A 10,000-nucleotide genomic window follows, 5' to 3' on the forward strand; every position below is an offset into this window, starting at 1 on the left:
GACCACCCTCATTTTGATAGATGTCACCAGCAAATGAGACATTTTCTATTAGATGCAATGTTATTGATTTATGTCATCACTTGTTCACACCTCCTCATATGGAAGATACTTTTCCTTCTTCATGTCTCAACAAGGGTAGAAATACAGGAACACACACACATTCTTGTATTTCTGACCTTCTTGAGACCTGAGAAAAAGCCTCCCTCTTTAGGACCAGCCTTTCTAGATTTATTAAGAAGTGTATTTACAACATTAATAATATATACATACTTTGCACGTATTTAAAAAAAAAAAAAAGCTTGTTGTGAAAAATGAGTTGAAATTTCACGAGAAAAAGGTCACAATTTCACAAGAAAAACTTAGATTTTTGGCAGTATTATAATAAAAGTCGTCATTTTACTCAACGCAAGTCAATATTTGACAAGAGAAACTGAAAATATGTGCAATATTATGATAAAAGTTGGAATTTTACTCAATAACAGTCGCAATTTTAGAAGAAACAGCTTAAAAATTTGGCAATTTTATGAAAAGAGTCACAATTTTACTCGGCAAAAGTCACAATTTTATAAGATAACTTTATAAATGTTGGCAATATTATAATAATAATTGAAATTTTACTTGGCAAAATTATGACATAAGTCATAATTTTACTCAAAAAATGTCACTGTTTTACAAGAACAACAAAAAAATTGGCAAAATCGTAATAAAAGTCAGAATTTTATATGACAAATGTCAAATTTTTGCATTAAAAAGTAATCATTTTACATAAAAATATATTGCAATATTACAGAAACAGAAAGAATATGAGAAATTGTTTCCAATTTTGTAAGAAAAAAGTCGACACATTGTGAGAAAAAGACTGCTTTTAGGTATTTTATTTATTTATTTATTTTTTGTTTGTAATTGATTCATTATTTACTTCAAGTTATTACAGTATGACTTTATATACATATTTATTTATTTTGTTTATTAATTTTGGCCAAAAGGGGATGCATTTCAATTTCTTACACACACTTGTTATTTCATATGTTGACCAGAGGGGGAGCACTTTTAAAAGCGACACACGGTCAATTTGAAAAATCCCTCCTTTTTGGGACCACCCTCACTTTGATAGATATCACCACCAGGGGGTGCAAATGAGATCTCAATATTTTGTTTTTTTTTGTAACGTGCTTAAGGCCGATGACAAAAGAGTCAGGGACCACAGATGGCCCCTGTTCCGCACTTTGGACAACCCAGCTGTAGAAGCTAACTGTTAATGTCCACTATAGTCTTAGTAGCGTAGTGTATTTGTTCATCCTATGCTCACATATGGCTTGTCTTACGTCAGCACCTGGTTTTTTTTTCGGGGATGAATAAGAAAGTCCTTCTTTAGCTGCCATCTTGTTTTATCATATATCGCTGCCTTTGCACCTGTCGGAAAGGCCCAACAACGTCTTTTTTTTTGTTGAGGAAAAATCCTGACTTTGGAGCAATGTTCACGGACTCTAGTATTTGGCTCTCTATTACAGTGTTTTTCAACCTTTTTTGAGCCGAGGCACATTGATTTCATTGAAAAAATGCGGAGGCACACCACCAGCAGAAATCATTTAAAAAACGAAACTCAGTTGACAGTAATTAGTCGTCGTCGCAATTGTTGGATATGACTTTAAACCATAACCAAGCATGCATCACTATAGCTCTTGTCTCAAAGTAGGTGTACTGTCACCACCTGTCACATCACGCCGTGACTTATTTGGAGTTTTTTTTTGCTGTTTTCCTGTGTGTAGTGTTTTAGTTCTTGTCTTGTGCTCCTATTTTGGTGGCTTTTTCTCTTTTTTTGGTATTTTCCTGTAGCAGTTTCATGTCTTCCTTTGAGTGATATTTTCCCGCATCTACTTTGTTTTAGCAATCAAGAATATTTAAGTGATTTTCATCCTTCTTTGTGGGGACATTGTTGACTGTCATGTCATGTTCGGATGTACTTTGTAGATCCTGTCTTTGCCCCACAGTAAGTCTTTGCTGTCGTCCAGCATTTTGTTTTTGTTTACTTTGTAGCCAGTTCAGTTTTAGTTTTGTTCTGCATAGCCTTCTCTAAGCTTCAATGCCTTTTCTTAGGGGCACTCACCTTTTCTTTATTTTTGGTTTAAGTATTAGATACCTTTTTACCTGCACACTGCCTCCCGCTGTTTCCGACATCTACAAAGCAATTAGCTACCTGCTGCCACCTACTGATATGGAAGAGTATTACACGGTTACGCTGCCGAGCTCTAGACAGCACCGACACTCAACAACGCCACATAATTTGCAGATTATAATTACTGGTTGTCAAAAAATATTTTTAATCCAGATAGGTGAAATTACATAATCTCCCACGGCACACCCGACTGTAGTGTGCCGCGGCACAGTGGTTGAAAAACACTGCTCTATTAGATGCAATGTTATTGGTTTATGTCATCACTTGTTCACACCTCCTCATATGGAAGATACTTTTCCTTGTTGATGTCTCAATAAGGGTAAAAATACAAGAACACACACACACACACACACACACACACACACACAAAGCGCGCACACACGATATCTGCAGACTGAAAATGGGAAAAGAGAGGCGAGCGAGAGAAATACTGAAGCTGCAGGAAGAATGAAAGACAAAGTAAACCATAAGGCAGGTGTCCAAAGTGGGGCCCGGGGGCCATTTAGGGCCCGCTGCCAATTTAAAAAATAACATTACAAAAAATTCTGCATAAAAAAAGTGGAATAAAAGAGCAAAGAGGCAAAATGTAACGTGAACAAGTTGCAATGTTGACTCCAACAACTCAAAGCTCAAATGTATTCAAAACAATAATAATGAATCAAAATCAATGTTGCTATGAATTATTGACATATTTAAGGCTCCAATTAATTCACATCAAATTGTCTACTTATGTTATTTTGGGGGTTGAAATATTGCCTATTTTGTGTGTTTGTCATATAAGAAACTTGTTTTCTATGACAAAAGGGCATAAAACAAACAAATAAACATAATAAAAAAAAGTATTATCGACAGTTTACTTATTTTTAACACTTTTAAGAAGAGGCCCTTTTGAGTCCTCAAGGACTTTAGTGTGGTTATTTTTATTTTATTTTTTAATTGTATTTGCTCCAATAATAATAATGAATCAAAATCAATGTTTATTATTATTGATATATTTAAGGCTCCAATTACTGCAAGGCTGCTTGTATCACACTTGATATCACACACAAGTAAACACGCTGCAGGGCTGCTTGTATCACACATGATATCACACACAAGTAAACACGCTGCAGGACTGCATGTATCACACTTGATATCACACACAAGTAAACACGGTGCAGGGCTGCTTGTATCACACATGATATCACACACAAGTAAACACAGTGCAGTACTGCATGTATCACAAGTGATATCACACACAAGTAAACACGCTGCAGGACTTCCTGTATCACACATGATATCACTCACAAATAAACATGCTTCAGGAATGCCAGTATCTGACATGATATCGCACACAAGACTGTTTGTATCGCACATGATATAACACAAGTAAACACGCTGCAAGACTGCTTGTATCGCACATGATATCACACACAAGTAAACACACTGCAGGACTGCATGTATCACAATTGATATCACACACAAGTAAGCATGGTGCAGGGCTGCTTGTATCGCACATGATATCACACACAAGTAAACACAGTGAAGGGCTGCTTGTATCGCACATGATATCACACACAAGTAAACATGCTGCAGGACTGCTTGTATCGCACATGATATCACACACAAGTAAACACGCTGCAAGACTGCTTGTATCACAATTGAACTAACACACAAGTAAACACGCTGCAAGACTGCTTGTATCGCACATGATATCACACACAAGTAAACACGCTGCAAGACTGCTTGTATCACAAATGAACTAAAACACAAGTAAACACGCTGCAAGACTGCTTGATCGCACATGATATCACACACAAGTAAACACGCTGCAAGACTGCTTGTATCGCACATGATATCACACACAAGTAAACACGCTGCAAGACTGCTTGTATCACAATTGAACTAACACACAAGTAAACACGCTGCAAGACTGCTTGTATCGCACATGATATCACACACAAGTAAACACGCTGCAGGACTGCATGTATCACAATTGATATCACACACAAGTAAACACGCTGCAGGACTGCTTGTATCGCACATGATATCACACACAAGTAAACACACTGCAAGACTGCTTGTATCGCACATGATATCACACACAAGTAAACACGCTGCAAGACTGCTTGTATCACAATTGAACTAACACACAAGTAAACACGCTGCAAGACTGTTTGTATCGCACATGATATCACACACAAGTAAACACACTGCAGGACTGCATGTATCACAATTGTTATCACACACAAGTAAACATGCTGCAGGACTGCTTGTATCGCACATGATATCACACACAAGTAAACACGCTGCAGGACTGCACGTATCACACATGATATCACTCACAATAAAACATGCTTCATGACTCTCTGTATCTGATATAATATTGCACACAATACTGCTTGTATCTTACATGATAAATGTAAGATAACAAGCAAACAAACAAGTAAACACGCTGCATGACTGTTTGTATCGCACATTAGATCACAAAGAAGTAAACACTCTGCAGGACTGCTTGCATCGTACATGATATTACACACAAGTAAATACGCTGCAGGACTGCCTGTATCACGCATGATATCACACACAAGTAAACACGCTCCAGGATTGCTTGTATCGCACATGATATCAAACATAAATACACATACTTCCGGACTGCCTGTATCTGTCATGGTATTGCACACAAGACTGCTTGTATCGCACATGATATCAAACGTAAATAAACATACTTCCGGACTGCCTGTATCTGTCATGGTATTGCACACAAGACTGCTTGTATCGCACATGATATCAAACGTAAATAAACATACTTCCGGACTGCCTGTATCTGTCATGGTATTGCACACAAGACTGCTTGTATCACACTTAAAATCACACATATGTAAACACTCTGCAGGACAGCTTGTACCGCGCATAATATCACACAAGTAAACGTGTGCTTTGCATCTTACATGATATCACACACAAGTAAACATGCTGCAGGACTGATCGTATCACACATGATATCACACACAAGTAAACATGCTGCAGGACTGCCTGTATCGCGCATGATATCACACACAAGTAAACATGCTGCAGGACTGCTTGTATCGCACATGATATCACACACAAGTAAACACGCTGCAGGACTGCATGTATCGCACATGATATAACAAAAGTAAACACTCTGTGGACTGCTTGTATCGCACATGATATCACACACAAGTAAACACAGTGCAGTACTGCATGTATCACAAGTGATATCACACACAAGTAAACACGCTGCAGGACTTCCTGTATCACACATGATATCACTCACAAATAAACATGCTTCAGGAATGCCAGTATCTGACATGATATCGCACACAAGACTGTTTGTATCGCACATGATATAACACAAGTAAACACGCTGCAAGACTGCTTGTATCGCACATGATATCACACACAAGTAAACACACTGCAGGACTGCATGTATCACAATTGATATCACACACAAGTAAGCATGGTGCAGGGCTGCTTGTATCGCACATGATATCACACACAAGTAAACACAGTGAAGGGCTGCTTGTATCGCACATGATATCACACACAAGTAAACATGCTGCAGGACTGCTTGTATCGCACATGATATCACACACAAGTAAACACGCTGCAAGACTGCTTGTATCGCACATGATATCACACACAAGTAAACACGCTGCAAGACTGCTTGTATCACAAATGAACTAAAACACAAGTAAACACGCTGCAAGACTGCTTGATCGCACATGATATCACACACAAGTAAACACGCTGCAAGACTGCTTGTATCGCACATGATATCACACATAAGTAAACACGCTGCAAGACTGCTTGTATCACAATTGAACTAACACACAAGTAAACACGCTGCAAGACTGCTTGTATCGCACATGATATCACACACAAGTAAACACGCTGCAGGACTGCATGTATCACAATTGATATCACACACAAGTAAACACGCTGCAGGACTGCTTGTACCGCACATGATATCACACACAAGTAAACACACTGCAAGACTGCTTGTATTGCACATGATATCACACACAAGTAAACACGCTGCAAGACTGCTTGTATCACAATTGAACTAACACACAAGTAAACACGCTGCAAGACTGTTTGTATCGCACATGATATCACACACAAGTAAACACACTGCAGGACTGCATGTATCACAATTGTTATCACACACAAGTAAACATGCTGCAGGACTGCTTGTATCGCACATGATATCACACACAAGTAAACACGCTGCAGGACTGCACGTATCACACATGATATCACTCACAATAAAACATGCTTCATGACTCTCTGTATCTGATATAATATTGCACACAATACTGCTTGTATCTTACATGATAAATGTAAGATAACAAGCAAACAAACAAGTAAACACGCTGCATGACTGTTTGTATCGCACATTATATCACAAAGAAGTAAACACTCTGCAGGACTGCTTGCATCGTACATGATATTACACACAAGTAAATACGCTGCAGGACTGCCTGTATCACGCATGATATCACACACAAGTGAACACGCTCCAGGATTGCTTGTATCGCACATGATATCAAACATAAATACACATACTTCCGGACTGCCTGTATCTGTCATGGTATTGCACACAAGACTGCTTGTATCGCACATGATATCAAACGTAAATAAACATACTTCCGGACTGCCTGTATCTGTCATGGTATTGCACACAAGACTGCTTGTATCGCACATGATATCAAACGTAAATAAACATACTTCCGGACTGCCTGTATCTGTCATGGTATTGCACACAAGACTGCTTGTATCACACTTAAAATCACACATATGTAAACACTCTGCAGGACAGCTTGTACCGCGCATAATATCACACAAGTAAACGTGTGCTTTGCATCTTACATGATATCACACACAAGTAAACATGCTGCAGGACTGATCGTATCACACATGATATCACACACAAGTAAACATGCTGCAGGACTGCCTGTATCGCGCATGATATCACACACAAGTAAACATGCTGCAGGACTGCTTGTATCGCACATGATATCACACACAAGTAAACACGCTGCAGGACTGCATGTATCGCACATGATATAACAAAAGTAAACACTCTGTGGACTGCTTGTATCGCACATGATATCACACACAAGTAAACATGCTGCAGGACTGCTTGTATCGTACATGATATCACATACAAGTAAACACGCTGTAGGGCTGTTTGTATCACAAAGAATATCACACACAAGTTAACACTCTGCAGGACTGCTTGTATTGCACACGATATCACACACAAGTAAACACTCTGCAGGACTGCTTGTATGGCACACGATATCGCACACAAGTAAACACTCTGCATGACTGCTTGTATCGCACATGATATCCCACACAAGTAAACACGCTGCAGGGCTGCTTGTATCACACACAAGTAAACACGCTGCAGGACTGCTTGTATCGCACATGATATCACACACAAGTAAACACGCTGCAGGATTGCTTGTATCGCAGATGATATAACAAAAGTAAACACTGCGGACTGCTTGTATTGCACACGATATCACACTCAAGTAAACAGGCTGCATGACTGCTTGTATTGCATATGATATCACACACAAGCAAACACGTTGCAGAACTTCCTATATCGCACATGCTATCACTCACAAATAAACATGCTTCAGTAATGCCAGTATCTGACATGATATCGCACACAAGACTGCTTGTATCGCACATGATATCACACACACACAAGTAAACACGCTGCAGGATTGCCTGTATCGCGCATGATATCACACACAAGTAAACACGCTGAAGGGTTGCTTGCATCACACTTGATATAACACACAACTAAACACTGTGCAGGGCTGCTTGTATCGCACATGATCTCACACACAAGTAAACACTCTGCAGGACTGCTTGTATCGCACATGATATCACAAACAAGTAAACACTGCAGGACTGCTTGTATCGCACATGATATTATACACAAGTGAACACGGTGCAGGGCTGCTTGTATCGCACATGATATCACACACAAGTAAACAAGGTGCAGGCCTGCTAGTATCACACATGATATCACACACAAGTAAACACTCTGCAAGACTGTTTGTATCGCACATGATATCACAAACAAGTAAACACTGCAGGACTGCTTGTATCACACTTGATGTCACACACAAGTAAACATGGTGCAGGGCTGCTTGTATCGCACATGATATCAAACATAAATAAACATACTTCCGGACTGCCTGTATCTTTCATGGTATTGCACACAAGACTACTTGTATAGCACATGATATCACACACAAGTAAACACGCTGCAGGACTGCCTGTATCGCGCATGATATCACACAAGTAAACATGCTGCAGGACTGCTTGTATCGCACATGATATCACACACAAGTAAACATGCTGCAGGACTGCTTGTATCGTACATGATATCGCACACAAGGAAATACGCTGCAGGACTGCCTGTATCACGCATGATATCACACACAAGTAAACACGCTCCAGGATTGCTTGTATCGCACATGATATCAAACATAAATAAACATACTTCCGGACTGCCTGTATCTTTCATGGTATTGCACACAAGACTGCTTGTATAGCACATGATATCACACATATGTAAACACTCTGCAGGACAGCTTGTACCGCGCATAATATCACACAAGTAAACGTGTGCTTGTATCTTACATGATATCACACACAAGTAAACACGCTGCAGGACTGCCTGTATCGCGCATGATATCTCACACAAGTAAACATGCTGCAGGACTGCTTGTATCGCACATGATATCACACACAAGTAAACATGCTGCAGGACTGCTTGTATGGCACATGATATCGCACACAAGTAAACACTCTGCAGGACTGCTTGTATCGCACATGATATCCCACACAAGTAAACACGCTGCAGGACTGCTTGTATCACACTTGATATCACATACAAGTAAACACACTGCAGGGCTGTTTGTATCACAAAGAATATCACACACAAGTAAACACGCTGCAGGATTGCTTGTATCGCAGCTGATATAACAAAAGTAAACAGGCTGCATGACTGCTTGTATTGCATATGATATCACACACAAGCAAACGCGCTGCAGAACTTCTTGTATCGCACATGCTATCACTCACAAATAAACATGCTTCAGTAATGCCAGTATCAGACATGATATCGCACACAAGACTGCTTGTATCGCACATGATATCACACACAAGTAAACACGCTGCAGGATTGCCTGTATCGCGCATGATATCACACACAAGTAAACACGCTGAAGGGTTGCTTGCATCACACTTGATATCACACACAAGTAAACACGGTGCAGGGCTGCTTGTATCGGACATGATATCACACACAAGTAAACACGCTGCAGGACTGCTTGTATCGGACATGATATCACACACAAGTAAACACGCTGCAGGACTGTTTGTATCGCACATGATCTCACACACAAGTAAATACTCTGCAGGACTGCTTGTATCGCACATGATATCACAAACAAGTAAACACTGCAGGACTGCTTGTATCGCACATGATATCATACACAAGTAAACACGCTGCAGGACTGCTTGTATCACACAGGATATCACACACAAGTAAACACTCTGCAAGACTGCTTGTATCGCACATGAAATCACACACAATAAACATTCTGCAGGACTGCTGGTATCGCACATGATATCACACAAAAGTAAACACTCTGCAGGACTGCTTGTATTGCACATGACATCACACACAAGTAAACATGCTGCAGGACTGCTTGTATTGCACACGATATCACATACAAGTAAACACTCTGTAGGACTGCTTGTATCGCACATGATACCACATATAAGTAAACACGT

General features: G+C 39.7%; 1 protein-coding gene across 2 annotated transcripts in view; it reads right to left on the reverse strand.

Annotated features, from left to right (window-relative positions):
- The window catches only part of grin2db (glutamate receptor, ionotropic, N-methyl D-aspartate 2D, b), a 257,700-nt gene that overhangs the window by 149,025 nt on the left and 98,675 nt on the right, over positions 1-10,000 (reverse strand). The window lies entirely within an intron of this gene.

This window comes from Nerophis lumbriciformis, linkage group LG04, assembly GCF_033978685.3.
Source record: "Nerophis lumbriciformis linkage group LG04, RoL_Nlum_v2.1, whole genome shotgun sequence".
In the NCBI taxonomy this organism is placed as follows: Eukaryota; Metazoa; Chordata; class Actinopteri; order Syngnathiformes; family Syngnathidae; genus Nerophis; species Nerophis lumbriciformis.